Here is a 20,556-nt window from a genome sequence, read left to right as displayed (position 1 = left end):
TCTCTTTCTTTTAATTTGGGAAATGGATATGTTAAAGAGCAATAATAGCAATTATTAGTTTTATTCTATTAGACCCAATTAACTGTACCAAAACTCTCTACCACTCGCCTTATAAAAATGGGAGTTTATTCATATGTCGGAAGCCGCTGTGTATCTTTTTCCGAAGGCATGGAACCGAAAAAACACTTCTCCCAAACAAATCCCATCTCGACTCTCATCATTTTGCTGGCTTTTCCTTTTAAAGTTTTTGCTCTCTGTTCCATGACTATCTCATTGAGGTAGTTTGTTAATTTCACAGTTTATATAACACATGTGGAGCCATTCTGGATTCATTCTGGCTAACTTGTGTTCCAGGGGAAACCTTCTGTTTGGGGAATACGCCTTGCTTACACAGGAAGCTGCAGTTCATCAGCACTTCTATAGAATGGCACTGCACGAGTCAATCAAAGTATCTTTATCCGATCTTTGACTAGGTCCATGTACACGGGGCTCCCGTGAGTATTACTCTGGATGTTTCCTGGTCACGTGTGCCCTATCTTCTCTCTGGTACGTGCTACTCAGAGAATATGCTTGTTCCTAAATTATGCCAGTGTTCATTCATATCCATTTATGCTACATTGTTTTCCAAATGGTTCTATAATTTCACCTCCCATATCAGCAGTGTGCGTGTTAAGAGTTCTCCTCCCAGCCAACACAGTGATCAGTGTTTTAAGTTTCCTCAATCTGGTGAGTTTGGAACTACATCTTGCTTCATTTTTTATTTTGTGTTTCCTTGATTAATAATGAGGATACAGTGTCAAACGCGTATTAAGCCTATTACACATAGATATTCTGTAGGAGTGATATTTTGCCAATTGTATGCGCTACAGATCCCTTGTCCTGTTTGCAACTTGTTTTGTACCGTGTTTATGGTATCTTTGGAAACTTTTTGTTATGGAAAATTTGAAATATAAACAAAAACAGAAAGAATATATAATACCTACTCACTACCCTGACTCAAGAAATCATCAACCCTTGGTCAGATCTTGTTTCTTTTATACCCCTCCTACCTTAAGTTCATGATCCCCTTAACGATATCCCTCCATCGACAAAAAGTCAATATGTTTCTATCAAAGGTAGAGGCTTTCTTTCCTTTTTAAATGTAACCGCAGCCACATTATTCCATCTAAGAATCTAACCGTATTGGAGAGAACAGCAAGTCCTCAATGTTTGCGTTTCCCTGACACACATACACTCATTTCAGTTTCTTGGAATCCAGTCCAAATACAGTACATACATTGTGCTCGGTTGAGAGGTCTTTGGAAAGAGTGTCCATACATCCCAACCAGTTGGGGGCAGTCCCGGTTGTCACCATTTCACTTTGTTTCCTCCCGCTCTCCACAGTGGGGGACCCGAGTTATTTTTGCATTGTTAGGGGTTTAGTCGTGGATTTAAACACATTTAATGTGCTTCAATATCTTGCAATTATTATACTTACTGGTGATCAAACCGTCCTGTGTTTGGCAGACGGGAGTCTACTCATTCTGGTTCCTGTGTCTTTTGACATGACCCTCGTTCTGTTGGATATCAGAGCATCCACGCTTCCCGGCAGAAGAAGCGTCCATTTCCTGCCCCGGACTTGAAGTCAGCCTGTGTCTCCGGTAAGGCTTCGGACCATTTAATAACAATGGTTTGTGGAGACCACGATCTAGATGCTGGTGAAATGCACTACTGTTCAGTTTGCACCTACTTCTCAGCACCCTCCATGGGGATAAAAAAAAAAAAATTAAAGAAAAACACATTGAGTGTCCACTGATAATCCAAATTCAATCTGAGACTGAGAGTTTTTTTACGCTACTTTATCGATTTCACTTCTTTCTCTCACCCCCAAATTCCCAGTTCTCAAAGACACCAACAGCATTTCTTCTTTGCATGATCCCACAGAATAACCGTATCCATTCACCATATAACCGTGGACTACTTAGTACTGCATGAAGTAGGAAAGGCGAGGAAGGAACTTTCTACTGTTCTGGCTCCACTGTGAAAATCTAAGAGCTGCTGTCAGCCGAAGCCAGTCTGCTCATGCCGAGGAGCTCTGAGCCATGGCACACTCCTTTGGAATATTTCCCTGGGCCTTCATGTCAGCTCCTGCAGTGTGTAGAATCTGCTAAGTCACACGCTGTCCTCCGTTTGTGTCCTCCGTGCTTTCAATGGATGTCATCTTGAGTCTTTGATTTTTGTTGTCATTGGTGTATGTGTTTGTGGAAAAGTATTGAGTCTTTGATGTGCGTGTAGCAGCTACTGAGCAAGGCTTTGAAGGCTAGTGGGCTGCAGGACTGCGCGGGAGGAGGGGGGGCGGCGGGGGTTGGGAGGGGGCGCTGGGCCGGGAGGGCCCCGTGGCAGCAGCTCGGCCTCTTGAGGCGTCCGGGGACGGCCACGGTCGTCTACGGCCATACCACCCTGAACGCGCCCGATCTCGTCTGATCTCGGAAGCTAAGCAGGGTCGGGCCTGGTTAGTACTTGGATGGGAGACCGCCTGGGAATACCGGGTGCTGTAGGCTTTTGCCTCTTCTTTTGTCCCGCCCGCCGGCCTGTCGGGGGTCGGGGGGTGGGGCTGGGGGTGGGCCGGTCCCTCCGCCCTCGGCCCTCCGCCCTCCGCGCCCGCCCTTGGCCCCGGTCGCCGCCCGCTGCGCCCGCCGGAGGCTTCCTCTCCTCTCCCCGGCTGCAGCACCACCGCCAGGCGGCGGCAGCGGCGGAGCATCCCAGCCGTTCCGTTCCGCCCAGCAGCGGAGCCCCAGCCCTGGGCCCACACCGGGCCGGGCGGCGGGATCCCTAAGTGCTGCTGGGTCTCCACCCCCCGGCCCCCCCGGGACAATCCCTACACCCGGCGCGGGACAGTCCACGGCCGCAAACCGTCCCCTGGGCCCCCGGACCCCCAGCCCACCGTGGACTTCCTCTCTGCCGCACACCCGGGCCTCGGGCCGGGGCTCCCGAGAGACACACCGGCGCACCGCACAGGGCAAGTGGCCGGCCGCCCGGGCAGAGAGGACACACAACAGCACACGGAGCACACGCACCCAAACCCAGACGCCCCACCCCCAAACCCCGCCCCACCGAGCAACAGGACAGCCGGCTCTGGGCCCCCCACCCCCACGCGGGTGCTGCTGCCACATGCAGGCCCTGAGGGGAAATCGAGGCAGAACAGTCCTCCCCAGACGGAGTGGGGTGGCGGGGTGGGGGGGACACTGCACGTCTTCAGGACCTCGGGGTGAAGGACCAGCCGCGCACACGGCCCTGCCTCCTTGTCCTGGCCCTGCCCCAAAGGCCCCTCTCCACCGTGCCCTCGCGTGGGGCGGCGGAGGGCCCTCTCGCGCGCACTCTCCGGCTCTGGCCCTCCGTCCCCACGCGTGGAAGTCTGTCCCTGCGCGCTTGCCCGTGGGGCTGCTCCTTGGGCTGCGGGACGGTGGTGCGTCCGCGGTTTGGGTGGGGGAGGGGGGATGCGCGCGAGACCCGTCAGTCTCCGCCTGCCCCGGATACGGACAGGTGGTCTAGCGAAGGGCCAGGGCGGCGGGAGGGACCGGACTGGGCAGGGAGGGACGCGTAGCAGCAGCTCGGCCTCTTGAGGCGTCCGGGGGCGGCCGCCGTCGTCTACGGCCATACCACCCTGAACGCGCCCGATCTCGTCTGATCTCGGAAGCTAAGCAGGGTCGGGCCCGGTTAGTACTTGGATGGGAGACCGCCTGGGAATACCGGGTGCTGTAGGCTTTTTGCTTTGCCTCTTTTTCTGTCCCGCCCGCCCTGGGCTGGGAAGGGGGGGCTCCTCCGCCCACCTCGGCTGGGAAAGGGGGGGGCCCTTCGCCCTCCACGCCCGTCCTGGCTCCCGCCCCCGCCCACCCCCACCCCGCCCCGGCAGGCCCGGATCCTGCCCCGTGGCCCCTGGAGAGAGGGTCAGATTTGAGATGTGGAGGCTCAGTCCCCGAGGCTGTCGGCCCTCAGACACCTGCCCCAGGTCCGGGCCTCCGGAACTGCTGACGGACCGGCTCTGAATTCAGGACAAATTCTAAAGTTGTCCAAGTACATGACCACGTTACCCTAGGAAAGGAAAAATTCGATCATATCCATATATGCAGAAGCATGGAATCTAAACAGTTGGCTATTCGTTCACGGGAAAGGAATTTAAGAATCCAGATGAGAAGACACCTAGAAACACTTTTCAAAAGTCTAAATCTTTAGAAAATATTCTTAAGGATTAAGAAGTAAAAACATTCTTTGGAAAGTCACGAGCAAGAACAGGGTGTTGATATGAAATTCTTCTGTTCAATACTGCAAGCGACGCTCTAAAAATATACTCAAACAGGGGAAGACACTAACAATATACGGGAAAGGAAAATCACCTTCTTCATTTTCCTCACCTCCTACGGTTCTCAAAATAGAATGTTTGCCAGTATGCATGGGAGACCTGTCGAAATCCTAAGTGAGTCCAGCAAGATAGCTCTATCTGAAATCAACATTCAATCGATAGTTTCAATATTTCTTATTTCCTAGCAAATACACAATGTTGAAGGCAATTTGTAAAAAGGATAACATGCAAAGTCACAGAAAATCTACATAGCACCTACGGGACAAAGGTGCCAACTTAGATGGAAAACTTAGTAACAACGTCAATGACGGCCCAAATCCATGGAGAGGCTCTACTATATTCCTAGATAGATGGACACGGAGTCCCCAAACTAATCATTTCCCCCAAATTAATAAATAGTGCAATTTAAACAGGGTTTATAACTAGAAATTTACAATCTGTTTCTTTCTCTCTTTCTTTTAATTTGGGAAATGGATATGTTAAAGAGCAATAATAGCAATTATTAGTTTTATTCTATTAGACCCAATTAACTGTACCAAAACTCTCTACCACTCGCCTTATAAAAATGGGAGTTTATTCATATGTCGGAAGCCGCTGTGTATCTTTTTCCGAAGGCATGGAACCGAAAAAACACTTCTCCCAAACAAATCCCATCTCGACTCTCATCATTTTGCTGGCTTTTCCTTTTAAAGCTTTTGCTCTCTGTTCCATGACTATCTCATTGAGGTAGTTTGTTAATTTCACAGTTTATATAACACATGTGGAGCCATTCTGGATTCATTCTGGCTAACTTGTGTTCCAGGGGAAACCTTCTGTTTGGGGAATACGCCTTGCTTACACAGGAAGCTGCAGTTCATCAGCACTTCTATAGAATGGCACTGCACGAGTCAATCAAAGTATCTTTATCCGATCTTTGACTAGGTCCATGTACACGGGGCTCCCGTGAGTATTACTCTGGATGTTTCCTGGTCACGTGTGCCCTATCTTCTCTCTGGTACGTGCTACTCAGAGAATATGCTTGTTCCTAAATTATGCCAGTGTTCATTCATATCCATTTATGCTACATTGTTTTCCAAATGGTTCTATAATTTCACCTCCCATATCAGCAGTGTGCGTGTTAAGAGTTCTCCTCCCAGCCAACACAGTGATCAGTGTTTTAAGTTTCCTCAATCTGGTGAGTTTGGAACTACATCTTGCTTCATTTTTTATTTTGTGTTTCCTTGATTAATAATGAGGATACAGTGTCAAACGCGTATTAAGCCTATTACACATAGATATTCTGTAGCAGTGATATTTTGCCAATTGTATGCGCTACAGATCCCTTGTCCTGTTTGCAACTTGTTTTGTACCGTGTTTATGGTATCTTTGGAAACTTTTTGTTATGGAAAATTTGAAATATAAACAAAAACAGAAAGAATATATAATACCTACTCACTACCCTGACTCAAGAAATCATCAACCCTTGGTCAGATCTTGTTTCTTTTATACCCCTCCTACCTTAAGTTCATGATCCCCTTAACGATATCCCTCCATCGACAAAAAGTCAATATGTTTCTATCAAAGGTAGAGGCTTTCTTTCCTTTTTAAATGTAACCGCAGCCACATTATTCCATCTAAGAATCTAACCGTATTGGAGAGAACAGCAAGTCCTCAATGTTTGCGTTTCCCTGACACACATACACTCATTTCAGTTTCTTGGAATCCAGTCCAAATACAGTACATACATTGTGCTCGGTTGAGAGGTCTTTGGAAAGAGTGTCCATACATCCCAACCAGTTGGGGGCAGTCCCGGTTGTCACCATTTCACTTTGTTTCCTCCCGCTCTCCACAGTGGGGGACCCGAGTTATTTTTGCATTGTTAGGGGTTTAGTCGTGGATTTAAACACATTTAATGTGCTTCAATATCTTGCAATTATTATACTTACTGGTGATCAAACCGTCCTGTGTTTGGCAGACGGGAGTCTACTCATTCTGGTTCCTGTGTCTTTTGACATGACCCTCGTTCTGTTGGATATCAGAGCATCCACGCTTCCCGGCAGAAGAAGCGTCCATTTCCTGCCCCGGACTTGAAGTCAGCCTGTGTCTCCGGTAAGGCTTCGGACCATTTAATAACAATGGTTTGTGGAGACCACGATCTAGATGCTGGTGAAATGCACTACTGTTCAGTTTGCACCTACTTCTCAGCACCCTCCATGGGGATAAAAAAAAAAAAAAATTAAAGAAAAACACATTGAGTGTCCACTGATAATCCAAATTCAATCTGAGACTGAGAGTTTTTTTACGCTACTTTATCGATTTCACTTCTTTCTCTCACCCCCAAATTCCCAGTTCTCAAAGACACCAACAGCATTTCTTCTTTGCATGATCCCACAGAATAACCGTATCCATTCACCATATAACCGTGGACTACTTAGTACTGCATGAAGTAGGAAAGGCGAGGAAGGAACTTTCTACTGTTCTGGCTCCACTGTGAAAATCTAAGAGCTGCTGTCAGCCGAAGCCAGTCTGCTCATGCCGAGGAGCTCTGAGCCATGGCACACTCCTTTGGAATATTTCCCTGGGCCTTCATGTCAGCTCCTGCAGTGTGTAGAATCTGCTAAGTCACACGCTGTCCTCCGTTTGTGTCCTCCGTGCTTTCAATGGATGTCATCTTGAGTCTTTGATTTTTGTTGTCATTGGTGTATGTGTTTGTGGAAAAGTATTGAGTCTTTGATGTGCGTGTAGCAGCTACTGAGCAAGGCTTTGAAGGCTAGTGGGCTGCAGGACTGCGCGGGAGGGGGGGGGGGCGGCGGGGGTTGGGAGGGGGCGCTGGGCCGGGAGGGCCCCGTGGCAGCAGCTCGGCCTCTTGAGGCGTCCGGGGACGGCCACGGTCGTCTACGGCCATACCACCCTGAACGCGCCCGATCTCGTCTGATCTCGGAAGCTAAGCAGGGTCGGGCCTGGTTAGTACTTGGATGGGAGACCGCCTGGGAATACCGGGTGCTGTAGGCTTTTGCCTCTTCTTTTGTCCCGCCCGCCGGCCTGTCGGGGGTCGGGGGGTGGGGCTGGGGGTGGGCCGGTCCCTCCGCCCTCGGCCCTCCGCCCTCCGCGCCCGCCCTTGGCCCCGGTCGCCGCCCGCTGCGCCCGCCGGAGGCTTCCTCTCCTCTCCCCGGCTGCAGCACCACCGCCAGGCGGCGGCAGCGGCGGAGCATCCCAGCCGTTCCGTTCCGCCCAGCAGCGGAGCCCCAGCCCTGGGCCCACACCGGGCCGGGCGGCGGGATCCCTAAGTGCTGCTGGGTCTCCACCCCCCGGCCCCCCCGGGACAATCCCTACACCCGGCGCGGGACAGTCCACGGCCGCAAACCGTCCCCTGGGCCCCCGGACCCCCAGCCCACCGTGGACTTCCTCTCTGCCGCACACCCGGGCCTCGGGCCGGGGCTCCCGAGAGACACACCGGCGCACCGCACAGGGCAAGTGGCCGGCCGCCCGGGCAGAGAGGACACACAACAGCACACGGAGCACACGCACCCAAACCCAGACGCCCCACCCCCAAACCCCGCCCCACCGAGCAACAGGACAGCCGGCTCTGGGCCCCCCACCCCCACGCGGGTGCTGCTGCCACATGCAGGCCCTGAGGGGAAATCGAGGCAGAACAGTCCTCCCCAGACGGAGTGGGGTGGCGGGGTGGGGGGGGACACTGCACGTCTTCAGGACCTCGGGGTGAAGGACCAGCCGCGCACACGGCCCTGCCTCCTTGTCCTGGCCCTGCCCCAAAGGCCCCTCTCCACCGTGCCCTCGCGTGGGGCGGCGGAGGGCCCTCTCGCGCGCACTCTCCGGCTCTGGCCCTCCGTCCCCACGCGTGGAAGTCTGTCCCTGCGCGCTTGCCCGTGGGGCTGCTCCTTGGGCTGCGGGACGGTGGTGCGTCCGCGGTTTGGGTGGGGGAGGGGGGATGCGCGCGAGACCCGTCAGTCTCCGCCTGCCCCGGATACGGACAGGTGGTCTAGCGAAGGGCCAGGGCGGCGGGAGGGACCGGACTGGGCAGGGAGGGACGCGTAGCAGCAGCTCGGCCTCTTGAGGCGTCCGGGGGCGGCCGCCGTCGTCTACGGCCATACCACCCTGAACGCGCCCGATCTCGTCTGATCTCGGAAGCTAAGCAGGGTCGGGCCCGGTTAGTACTTGGATGGGAGACCGCCTGGGAATACCGGGTGCTGTAGGCTTTTTGCTTTGCCTCTTTTTCTGTCCCGCCCGCCCTGGGCTGGGAAGGGGGGGCTCCTCCGCCCACCTCGGCTGGGAAAGGGGGGGGCCCTTCGCCCTCCACGCCCGTCCTGGCTCCCGCCCCCGCCCACCCCCACCCCGCCCCGGCAGGCCCGGATCCTGCCCCGTGGCCCCTGGAGAGAGGGTCAGATTTGAGATGTGGAGGCTCAGTCCCCGAGGCTGTCGGCCCTCAGACACCTGCCCCAGGTCCGGGCCTCCGGAACTGCTGACGGACCGGCTCTGAATTCAGGACAAATTCTAAAGTTGTCCAAGTACATGACCACGTTACCCTAGGAAAGGAAAAATTCGATCATATCCATATATGCAGAAGCATGGAATCTAAACAGTTGGCTATTCGTTCACGGGAAAGGAATTTAAGAATCCAGATGAGAAGACACCTAGAAACACTTTTCAAAAGTCTAAATCTTTAGAAAATATTCTTAAGGATTAAGAAGTAAAAACATTCTTTGGAAAGTCACGAGCAAGAACAGGGTGTTGATATGAAATTCTTCTGTTCAATACTGCAAGCGACGCTCTAAAAATATACTCAAACAGGGGAAGACACTAACAATATACGGGAAAGGAAAATCACCTTCTTCATTTTCCTCACCTCCTACGGTTCTCAAAATAGAATGTTTGCCAGTATGCATGGGAGACCTGTCGAAATCCTAAGTGAGTCCAGCAAGATAGCTCTATCTGAAATCAACATTCAATCGATAGTTTCAATATTTCTTATTTCCTAGCAAATACACAATGTTGAAGGCAATTTGTAAAAAGGATAACATGCAAAGTCACAGAAAATCTACATAGCACCTACGGGACAAAGGTGCCAACTTAGATGGAAAACTTAGTAACAACGTCAATGACGGCCCAAATCCATGGAGAGGCTCTACTATATTCCTAGATAGATGGACACGGAGTCCCCAAACTAATCATTTCCCCCAAATTAATAAATAGTGCAATTTAAACAGGGTTTATAACTAGAAATTTACAATCTGTTTCTTTCTCTCTTTCTTTTAATTTGGGAAATGGATATGTTAAAGAGCAATAATAGCAATTATTAGTTTTATTCTATTAGACCCAATTAACTGTACCAAAACTCTCTACCACTCGCCTTATAAAAATGGGAGTTTATTCATATGTCGGAAGCCGCTGTGTATCTTTTTCCGAAGGCATGGAACCGAAAAAACACTTCTCCCAAACAAATCCCATCTCGACTCTCATCATTTTGCTGGCTTTTCCTTTTAAAGCTTTTGCTCTCTGTTCCATGACTATCTCATTGAGGTAGTTTGTTAATTTCACAGTTTATATAACACATGTGGAGCCATTCTGGATTCATTCTGGCTAACTTGTGTTCCAGGGGAAACCTTCTGTTTGGGGAATACGCCTTGCTTACACAGGAAGCTGCAGTTCATCAGCACTTCTATAGAATGGCACTGCACGAGTCAATCAAAGTATCTTTATCCGATCTTTGACTAGGTCCATGTACACGGGGCTCCCGTGAGTATTACTCTGGATGTTTCCTGGTCACGTGTGCCCTATCTTCTCTCTGGTACGTGCTACTCAGAGAATATGCTTGTTCCTAAATTATGCCAGTGTTCATTCATATCCATTTATGCTACATTGTTTTCCAAATGGTTCTATAATTTCACCTCCCATATCAGCAGTGTGCGTGTTAAGAGTTCTCCTCCCAGCCAACACAGTGATCAGTGTTTTAAGTTTCCTCAATCTGGTGAGTTTGGAACTACATCTTGCTTCATTTTTTATTTTGTGTTTCCTTGATTAATAATGAGGATACAGTGTCAAACCGTATTAAGCCTATTACACATAGATATTCTGTAGCAGTGATATTTTGCCAATTGTATGCGCTACAGATCCCTTGTCCTGTTTGCAACTTGTTTTGTACCGTGTTTATGGTATCTTTGGAAACTTTTTGTTATGGAAAATTTGAAATATAAACAAAAACAGAAAGAATACTATAATACCTACTCACTACCCTGACTCAAGAAATCATCAACCCTTGGTCAGATCTTGTTTCTTTTATACCCCTCCTACCTTAAGTTCATGATCCCCTTAACGATATCCCTCCATCGACAAAAAGTCAATATGTTTCTATCAAAGGTAGAGGCTTTCTTTCCTTTTTAAATGTAACCGCAGCCACATTATTCCATCTAAGAATCTAACCGTATTGGAGAGAACAGCAAGTCCTCAAGGTTTGCGTTTCCCTGAGACACATACACTCATTTCAGTTTCTTGGAATCCAGTCCAAATACAGTACATACATTGTGCTCGGTTGAGAGGTCTTTGGAAAGAGTGTCCATACATCCCAACCAGTTGGGGGCAGTCCCGGTTGTCACCATTTCACTTTGTTTCCTCCCGCTCTCCACAGTGGGGGACCCGAGTTATTTTTGCATTGTTAGGGGTTTAGTCGTCGATTTAAACACATTTAATGTGCTTCAATATCTTGCAATTATTATACTTACTGGTGATCAAACCATCCTGTGTTTGGCAGACGGGAGTCTACTCATTCTGGTTCCTGTGTCTTTTGACATGACCCTCGTTCTGTTGGATATCAGAGCATCCACGCTTCCCGGCAGAAGAAGCGTCCATTTCCTGCCCCGGACTTGAAGTCAGCCTGTGTCTCCGGTAAGGCTTCGGACCATTTAATAACAATGGTTTGTGGAGACCACGATCTAGATGCTGGTGAAATGCACTACTGTTCAGTTTGCACCTACTTCTCAGCACCCTCCATGGGGATAAAAAAAAAAAAATTAAAGAAAAACACATTGAGTGTCCACTGATAATCCAAATTCAATCTGAGACTGAGAGTTTTTTTACGCTACTTTATCGATTTCACTTCTTTCTCTCACCCCCAAATTCCCAGTTCTCAAAGACACCAACAGCATTTCTTCTTTGCATGATCCCACAGAATAACCGTATCCATTCACCATATAACCGTGGACTACTTAGTACTGCATGAAGTAGGAAAGGCGAGGAAGGAACTTTCTACTGTTCTGGCTCCACTGTGAAAATCTAAGAGCTGCTGTCAGCCGAAGCCAGTCTGCTCATGCCGAGGAGCTCTGAGCCATGGCACACTCCTTTGGAATATTTCCCTGGGCCTTCATGTCAGCTCCTGCAGTGTGTAGAATCTGCTAAGTCACACGCTGTCCTCCGTTTGTGTCCTCCGTGCTTTCAATGGATGTCATCTTGAGTCTTTGATTTTTGTTGTCATTGGTGTATGTGTTTGTGGAAAAGTATTGAGTCTTTGATGTGCGTGTAGCAGCTACTGAGCAAGGCTTTGAAGGCTAGTGGGCTGCAGGACTGCGCGGGAGGGGGGGGGGCGGCGGGGGTTGGGAGGGGGCGCTGGGCCGGGAGGGCCCCGTGGCAGCAGCTCGGCCTCTTGAGGCGTCCGGGGACGGCCACGGTCGTCTACGGCCATACCACCCTGAACGCGCCCGATCTCGTCTGATCTCGGAAGCTAAGCAGGGTCGGGCCTGGTTAGTACTTGGATGGGAGACCGCCTGGGAATACCGGGTGCTGTAGGCTTTTGCCTCTTCTTTTGTCCCGCCCGCCGGCCTGTCGGGGGTCGGGGGGTGGGGCTGGGGGTGGGCCGGTCCCTCCGCCCTCGGCCCTCCGCCCTCCGCGCCCGCCCTTGGCCCCGGTCGCCGCCCGCTGCGCCCGCCGGAGGCTTCCTCTCCTCTCCCCGGCTGCAGCACCACCGCCAGGCGGCGGCAGCGGCGGAGCATCCCAGCCGTTCCGTTCCGCCCAGCAGCGGAGCCCCAGCCCTGGGCCCACACCGGGCCGGGCGGCGGGATCCCTAAGTGCTGCTGGGTCTCCACCCCCCGGCCCCCCCGGGACAATCCCTACACCCGGCGCGGGACAGTCCACGGCCGCAAACCGTCCCCTGGGCCCCCGGACCCCCAGCCCACCGTGGACTTCCTCTCTGCCGCACACCCGGGCCTCGGGCCGGGGCTCCCGAGAGACACACCGGCGCACCGCACAGGGCAAGTGGCCGGCCGCCCGGGCAGAGAGGACACACAACAGCACACGGAGCACACGCACCCAAACCCAGACGCCCCACCCCCAAACCCCGCCCCACCGAGCAACAGGACAGCCGGCTCTGGGCCCCCCACCCCCACGCGGGTGCTGCTGCCACATGCAGGCCCTGAGGGGAAATCGAGGCAGAACAGTCCTCCCCAGACGGAGTGGGGTGGCGGGGTGGGGGGGACACTGCACGTCTTCAGGACCTCGGGGTGAAGGACCAGCCGCGCACACGGCCCTGCCTCCTTGTCCTGGCCCTGCCCCAAAGGCCCCTCTCCACCGTGCCCTCGCGTGGGGCGGCGGAGGGCCCTCTCGCGCGCACTCTCCGGCTCTGGCCCTCCGTCCCCACGCGTGGAAGTCTGTCCCTGCGCGCTTGCCCGTGGGGCTGCTCCTTGGGCTGCGGGACGGTGGTGCGTCCGCGGTTTGGGTGGGGGAGGGGGGATGCGCGCGAGACCCGTCAGTCTCCGCCTGCCCCGGATACGGACAGGTGGTCTAGCGAAGGGCCAGGGCGGCGGGAGGGACCGGACTGGGCAGGGAGGGACGCGTAGCAGCAGCTCGGCCTCTTGAGGCGTCCGGGGGCGGCCGCCGTCGTCTACCGCCATACCACCCTGAACGCGCCCGATCTCGTCTGATCTCGGAAGCTAAGCAGGGTCGGGCCCGGTTAGTACTTGGATGGGAGACCGCCTGGGAATACCGGGTGCTGTAGGCTTTTTGCTTTGCCTCTTTTTCTGTCCCGCCCGCCCTGGGCTGGGAAGGGGGGGCTCCTCCGCCCACCTCGGCTGGGAAAGGGGGGGGCCCTTCGCCCTCCACGCCCGTCCTGGCTCCCGCCCCCGCCCACCCCCACCCCGCCCCGGCAGGCCCGGATCCTGCCCCGTGGCCCCTGGAGAGAGGGTCAGATTTGAGATGTGGAGGCTCAGTCCCCGAGGCTGTCGGCCCTCAGACACCTGCCCCAGGTCCGGGCCTCCGGAACTGCTGACGGACCGGCTCTGAATTCAGGACAAATTCTAAAGTTGTCCAAGTACATGACCACGTTACCCTAGGAAAGGAAAAATTCGATCATATCCATATATGCAGAAGCATGGAATCTAAACAGTTGGCTATTCGTTCACGGGAAAGGAATTTAAGAATCCAGATGAGAAGACACCTAGAAACACTTTTCAAAAGTCTAAATCTTTAGAAAATATTCTTAAGGATTAAGAAGTAAAAACATTCTTTGGAAAGTCACGAGCAAGAACAGGGTGTTGATATGAAATTCTTCTGTTCAATACTGCAAGCGACGCTCTAAAAATATACTCAAACAGGGGAAGACACTAACAATATACGGGAAAGGAAAATCACCTTCTTCATTTTCCTCACCTCCTACGGTTCTCAAAATAGAATGTTTGCCAGTATGCATGGGAGACCTGTCGAAATCCTAAGTGAGTCCAGCAAGATAGCTCTATCTGAAATCAACATTCAATCGATAGTTTCAATATTTCTTATTTCCTAGCAAATACACAATGTTGAAGGCAATTTGTAAAAAGGATAACATGCAAAGTCACAGAAAATCTACATAGCACCTACGGGACAAAGGTGCCAACTTAGATGGAAAACTTAGTAACAACGTCAATGACGGCCCAAATCCATGGAGAGGCTCTACTATATTCCTAGATAGATGGACACGGAGTCCCCAAACTAATCATTTCCCCCAAATTAATAAATAGTGCAATTTAAACAGGGTTTATAACTAGAAATTTACAATCTGTTTCTTTCTCTCTTTCTTTTAATTTGGGAAATGGATATGTTAAAGAGCAATAATAGCAATTATTAGTTTTATTCTATTAGACCCAATTAACTGTACCAAAACTCTCTACCACTCGCCTTATAAAAATGGGAGTTTATTCATATGTCGGAAGCCGCTGTGTATCTTTTTCCGAAGGCATGGAACCGAAAAAACACTTCTCCCAAACAAATCCCATCTCGACTCTCATCATTTTGCTGGCTTTTCCTTTTAAAGTTTTTGCTCTCTGTTCCATGACTATCTCATTGAGGTAGTTTGTTAATTTCACAGTTTATATAACACATGTGGAGCCATTCTGGATTCATTCTGGCTAACTTGTGTTCCAGGGGAAACCTTCTGTTTGGGGAATACGCCTTGCTTACACAGGAAGCTGCAGTTCATCAGCACTTCTATAGAATGGCACTGCACGAGTCAATCAAAGTATCTTTATCCGATCTTTGACTAGGTCCATGTACACGGGGCTCCCGTGAGTATTACTCTGGATGTTTCCTGGTCACGTGTGCCCTATCTTCTCTCTGGTACGTGCTACTCAGAGAATATGCTTGTTCCTAAATTATGCCAGTGTTCATTCATATCCATTTATGCTACATTGTTTTCCAAATGGTTCTATAATTTCACCTCCCATATCAGCAGTGTGCGTGTTAAGAGTTCTCCTCCCAGCCAACACAGTGATCAGTGTTTTAAGTTTCCTCAATCTGGTGAGTTTGGAACTACATCTTGCTTCATTTTTTATTTTGTGTTTCCTTGATTAATAATGAGGATACAGTGTCAAACGCGTATTAAGCCTATTACACATAGATATTCTGTAGCAGTGATATTTTGCCAATTGTATGCGCTACAGATCCCTTGTCCTGTTTGCAACTTGTTTTGTACCGTGTTTATGGTATCTTTGGAAACTTTTTGTTATGGAAAATTTGAAATATAAACAAAAACAGAAAGAATACTATAATACCTACTCACTACCCTGACTCAAGAAATCATCAACCCTTGGTCAGATCTTGTTTCTTTTATACCCCTCCTACCTTAAGTTCATGATCCCCTTAACGATATCCCTCCATCAACAAAAAGTCAATATGTTTCTATCAAAGGTAGAGGCTTTCTTTCCTTTTTAAATGTAACCGCAGCCACATTATTCCATCTAAGAATCTAACCGTATTGGAGAGAACAGCAAGTCCTCAAGGTTTGCGTTTCCCTGAGACACATACACTCATTTCAGTTTCTTGGAATCCAGTCCAAATACAGTACATACATTGTGCTCGGTTGAGAGGTCTTTGGAAAGAGTGTCCATACATCCCAACCAGTTGGGGGCAGTCCCGGTTGTCACCATTTCACTTTGTTTCCTCCCGCTCTCCACAGTGGGGGATCCGAGTTATTTTTGCATTGTTAGGGGTTTAGTCGTGGATTTAAACACATTTAATGTGCTTCAATATCTTGCAATTATTATACTTACTGGTGATCAAACCGTCCTGTGTTTGGCAGACGGGAGTCTACTCATTCTGGTTCCTGTGTCTTTTGACATGACCCTCGTTCTGTTGGATATCAGAGCATCCACGCTTCCCGGCAGAAGAAGCGTCCATTTCCTGCCCCGGACTTGAAGTCAGCCTGTGTCTCCGGTAAGGCTTCGGACCATTTAATAACAATGGTTTGTGGAGACCACGATCTAGATGCTGGTGAAATGCACTACTGTTCAGTTTGCACCTACTTCTCAGCACCCTCCATGGGGATAAAAAAAAAAAAAAATTAAAGAAAAACACATTGAGTGTCCACTGATAATCCAAATTCAATCTGAGACTGAGAGTTTTTTTACGCTACTTTATCGATTTCACTTCTTTCTCTCACCCCCAAATTCCCAGTTCTCAAAGACACCAACAGCATTTCTTCTTTGCATGATCCCACAGAATAATCGTATCCATTCACCATATAACCGTGGACTACTTAGTACTGCATGAAGTAGGAAAGGCGAGGAAGGAACTTTTTACTGTTCTGGCTCCACTGTGAAAATCTAAGAGCTGCTGTCAGCCGAAGCCAGTCTGCTCATGCCGAGGAGCTCTGAGCCATGGCACACTCCTTTGGAATATTTCCCTGGGCCTTCATGTCAGCTCCTGCAGTGTGTAGAATCTGCTAAGTCACACGCTGTCCTCCGTTTGTGTCCTCCGTGCTTTCAATGGATGTCATCTTGAGTCTTTGATTTTTGTTGTCATTGGTGTATGTGTTTGTGGAAAAGTATTGAGTCTTTGATGTGCGTGTAGCAGCTACTGAGCAAGGCTTTGAAGGCTAGTGGGCTGCAGGACTGCGCGGGAGGGGGGGGGCGGCGGGGGTTGGGAGGGGGCGCTGGGCCGGGAGGGCCCCGTGGCAGCAGCTCGGCCTCTTGAGGCGTCCGGGGACGGCCACGGTCGTCTACGGCCATACCACCCTGAACGCGCCCGATCTCGTCTGATCTCGGAAGCTAAGCAGGGTCGGGCCTGGTTAGTACTTGGATGGGAGACCGCCTGGGAATACCGGGTGCTGTAGGCTTTTGCCTCTTCTTTTGTCCCGCCCGCCGGCCTGTCGGGGGTCGGGGGGTGGGGCTGGGGGTGGGCCGGTCCCTCCGCCCTCGGCCCTCCGCCCTCCGCGCCCGCCCTTGGCCCCGGTCGCCGCCCGCTGCGCCCGCCGGAGGCTTCCTCTCCTCTCCCCGGCTGCAGCACCACCGCCAGGCGGCGGCAGCGGCGGAGCATCCCAGCCGTTCCGTTCCGCCCAGCAGCGGAGCCCCAGCCCTGGGCCCACACCGGGCCGGGCGGCGGGATCCCTAAGTGCTGCTGGGTCTCCACCCCCCGGCCCCCCCGGGACAATCCCTACACCCGGCGCGGGACAGTCCACGGCCGCAAACCGTCCCCTGGGCCCCCGGACCCCCAGCCCACCGTGGACTTCCTCTCTGCCGCACACCCGGGCCTCGGGCCGGGGCTCCCGAGAGACACACCGGCGCACCGCACAGGGCAAGTGGCCGGCCGCCCGGGCAGAGAGGACACACAACAGCACACGGAGCACACGCACCCAAACCCAGACGCCCCACCCCCAAACCCCGCCCCACCGAGCAACAGGACAGCCGGCTCTGGGCCCCCCACCCCCACGCGGGTGCTGCTGCCACATGCAGGCCCTGAGGGGAAATCGAGGCAGAACAGTCCTCCCCAGACGGAGTGGGGTGGCGGGGTGGGGGGGACACTGCACGTCTTCAGGACCTCGGGGTGAAGGACCAGCCGCGCACACGGCCCTGCCTCCTTGTCCTGGCCCTGCCCCAAAGGCCCCTCTCCACCGTGCCCTCGCGTGGGGCGGCGGAGGGCCCTCTCGCGCGCACTCTCCGGCTCTGGCCCTCCGTCCCCACGCGTGGAAGTCTGTCCCTGCGCGCTTGCCCGTGGGGCTGCTCCTTGGGCTGCGGGACGGTGGTGCGTCCGCGGTTTGGGTGGGGGAGGGGGGATGCGCGCGAGACCCGTCAGTCTCCGCCTGCCCCGGATACGGACAGGTGGTCTAGCGAAGGGCCAGGGCGGCGGGAGGGACCGGACTGGGCAGGGAGGGACGCGTAGCAGCAGCTCGGCCTCTTGAGGCGTCCGGGGGCGGCCGCCGTCGTCTACGGCCATACCACCCTGAACGCGCCCGATCTCGTCTGATCTCGGAAGCTAAGCAGGGTCGGGCCCGGTTAGTACTTGGATGGGAGACCGCCTGGGAATACCGGGTGCTGTAGGCTTTTTGCTTTGCCTCTTTTTCTGTCCCGCCCGCCCTGGGCTGGGAAGGGGGGGCTCCTCCGCCCACCTCGGCTGGGAAAGGGGGGGGCCCTTCGCCCTCCACGCCCGTCCTGGCTCCCGCCCCCGCCCACCCCCACCCCGCCCCGGCAGGCCCGGATCCTGCCCCGTGGCCCCTGGAGAGAGGGTCAGATTTGAGATGTGGAGGCTCAGTCCCCGAGGCTGTCGGCCCTCAGACACCTGCCCCAGGTCCGGGCCTCCGGAACTGCTGACGGACCGGCTCTGAATTCAGGACAAATTCTAAAGTTGTCCAAGTACATGACCACGTTACCCTAGGAAAGGAAAAATTCGATCATATCCATATATGCAGAAGCATGGAATCTAAACAGTTGGCTATTCGTTCACGGGAAAGGAATTTAAGAATCCAGATGAGAAGACACCTAGAAACACTTTTCAAAAGTCTAAATCTTTAGAAAATATTCTTAAGGATTAAGAAGTAAAAACATTCTTTGGAAAGTCACGAGCAAGAACAGGGTGTTGATATGAAATTCTTCTGTTCAATACTGCAAGCGACGCTCTAAAAATATACTCAAACAGGGGAAGACACTAACAATATACGGGAAAGGAAAATCACCTTCTTCATTTTCCTCACCTCCTACGGTTCTCAAAATAGAATGTTTGCCAGTATGCATGGGAGACCTGTCGAAATCCTAAGTGAGTCCAGCAAGATAGCTCTATCTGAAATCAACATTCAATCGATAGTTTCAATATTTCTTATTTCCTAGCAAATACACAATGTTGAAGGCAATTTGTAAAAAGGATAACATGCAAAGTCACAGAAAATCTACATAGCACCTACGGGACAAAGGTGCCAACTTAGATGGAAAACTTAGTAACAACGTCAATGACGGCCCAAATCCATGGAGAGGCTCTACTATATTCCTAGATAGATGGACACGGAGTCCCCAAACTAATCATTTCCCCCAAATTAATAAATAGTGCAATTTAAACAGGGTTTATAACTAGAAATTTACAATCTGTTTCTTTCTCTCTTTCTTTTAATTTGGGAAATGGATATGTTAAAGAGCAATAATAGCAATTATTAGTTTTATTCTATTAGACCCAATTAACTGTACCAAAACTCTCTACCACTCGCCTTATAAAAATGGGAGTTTATTCATATGTCGGAAGCCGCTGTGTATCTTTTTCCGAAGGCATGGAACCGAAAAAACACTTCTCCCAAACAAATCCCATCTCGACTCTCATCATTTTGCTGGCTTTTCCTTTTAAAGCTTTTGCTCTCTGTTCCATGACTATCTCATTGAGGTAGTTTGTTAATTTCACAGTTTATATAACACATGTGGAGCCATTCTGGATTCATTCTGGCTAACTTGTGTTCCAGGGGAAACCTTCTGTTTGGGGAATACGCCTTGCTTACACAGGAAGCTGCAGTTCATCAGCACTTCTATAGAATGGCACTGCACGAGTCAATCAAAGTATCTTTATCCGATCTTTGACTAGGTCCATGTACACGGGGCTCCCGTGAGTATTACTCTGGATGTTTCCTGGTCACGTGTGCCCTATCTTCTCTCTGGTACGTGCTACTCAGAGAATATGCTTGTTCCTAAATTATGCCAGTGTTCATTCATATCCATTTATGCTACATTGTTTTCCAAATGGTTCTATAATTTCACCTCCCATATCAGCAGTGTGCGTGTTAAGAGTTCTCCTCCCAGCCAACACAGTGATCAGTGTTTTAAGTTTCCTCAATCTGGTGAGTTTGGAACTACATCTTGCTTCATTTTTTATTTTGTGTTTCCTTGATTAATAATGAGGATACAGTGTCAAACGCGTATTAAGCCTATTACACATAGATATTCTGTAGCAGTGATATTTTGCCAATTGTATGCGCTACAGATCCCTTGTCCTGTTTGCAACTTGTTTTGTACCGTGTTTATGGTATCTTTGGAAACTTTTTGTTATGGAAAATTTGAAATATAAACAAAAACAGAAAGAATATATAATACCTACTCACTACCCTGACTCAAGAAATCATCAACCCTTGGTCAGATCTTGTTTCTTTTATACCCCTCCTACCTTAAGTTCATGATCCCCTTAACGATATCCCTCCATCGACAAAAAGTCAATATGTTTCTATCAAAGGTAGAGGCTTTCTTTCCTTTTTAAATGTAACCGCAGCCACATTATTCCATCTAAGAATCTAACCGTATTGGAGAGAACAGCAAGTCCTCAATGTTTGCGTTTCCCTGACACACATACACTCATTTCAGTTTCTTGGAATCCAGTCCAAATACAGTACATACATTGTGCTCGGTTGAGAGGTCTTTGGAAAGAGTGTCCATACATCCCAACCAGTTGGGGGCAGTCCCGGTTGTCACCATTTCACTTTGTTTCCTCCCGCTCTCCACAGTGGGGGACCCGAGTTATTT

At 51.1% G+C, this 20,556-nt stretch overlaps 8 non-coding genes across 8 annotated transcripts; all 8 read left to right on the top strand.

Annotated features, from left to right (window-relative positions):
• The first annotated feature begins 2,421 nt into the window (after positions 1–2,421).
• Positions 2,422–2,540, top strand: LOC138380223 (5S ribosomal RNA). Its single transcript, XR_011232649.1, has one exon. It is a non-coding gene; the product is annotated as a 5S ribosomal RNA (ribosomal RNA).
• A 1,085-nt stretch (positions 2,541–3,625) lies between these two features.
• On the top strand, positions 3,626–3,744 carry LOC138380201 (5S ribosomal RNA). The gene has a single exon (XR_011232628.1). It is a non-coding gene; the product is annotated as a 5S ribosomal RNA (ribosomal RNA).
• A 3,467-nt stretch (positions 3,745–7,211) lies between these two features.
• On the top strand, positions 7,212–7,330 carry LOC138380211 (5S ribosomal RNA). The gene has a single exon (XR_011232638.1). It is a non-coding gene; the product is annotated as a 5S ribosomal RNA (ribosomal RNA).
• Positions 7,331–8,416: 1,086 nt separating this feature from the next.
• Positions 8,417–8,535, top strand: LOC138380199 (5S ribosomal RNA). Its single transcript, XR_011232626.1, has one exon. It is a non-coding gene; the product is annotated as a 5S ribosomal RNA (ribosomal RNA).
• Positions 8,536–11,999: 3,464 nt separating this feature from the next.
• LOC138380200 (5S ribosomal RNA) lies at positions 12,000–12,118 on the top strand. Its single transcript, XR_011232627.1, has one exon. It is a non-coding gene; the product is annotated as a 5S ribosomal RNA (ribosomal RNA).
• Positions 12,119–13,203: 1,085 nt separating this feature from the next.
• LOC138380224 (5S ribosomal RNA) lies at positions 13,204–13,322 on the top strand. The gene has a single exon (XR_011232650.1). It is a non-coding gene; the product is annotated as a 5S ribosomal RNA (ribosomal RNA).
• Positions 13,323–16,788: 3,466 nt separating this feature from the next.
• LOC138380188 (5S ribosomal RNA) lies at positions 16,789–16,907 on the top strand. The gene has a single exon (XR_011232616.1). It is a non-coding gene; the product is annotated as a 5S ribosomal RNA (ribosomal RNA).
• Positions 16,908–17,992: 1,085 nt separating this feature from the next.
• LOC138380198 (5S ribosomal RNA) lies at positions 17,993–18,111 on the top strand. The gene has a single exon (XR_011232625.1). It is a non-coding gene; the product is annotated as a 5S ribosomal RNA (ribosomal RNA).
• The last annotated feature ends 2,445 nt before the right edge of the window (positions 18,112–20,556 follow it).

Source organism: Eulemur rufifrons, unplaced genomic scaffold, assembly GCF_041146395.1.
Source record: "Eulemur rufifrons isolate Redbay unplaced genomic scaffold, OSU_ERuf_1 scaffold_291, whole genome shotgun sequence".
Classification (NCBI taxonomy): domain Eukaryota; kingdom Metazoa; phylum Chordata; class Mammalia; order Primates; family Lemuridae; genus Eulemur; species Eulemur rufifrons.
The sequence above is the reverse complement of the archived record's forward strand: the minus strand, read 5'-3'. Positions and strand labels throughout refer to the sequence as shown.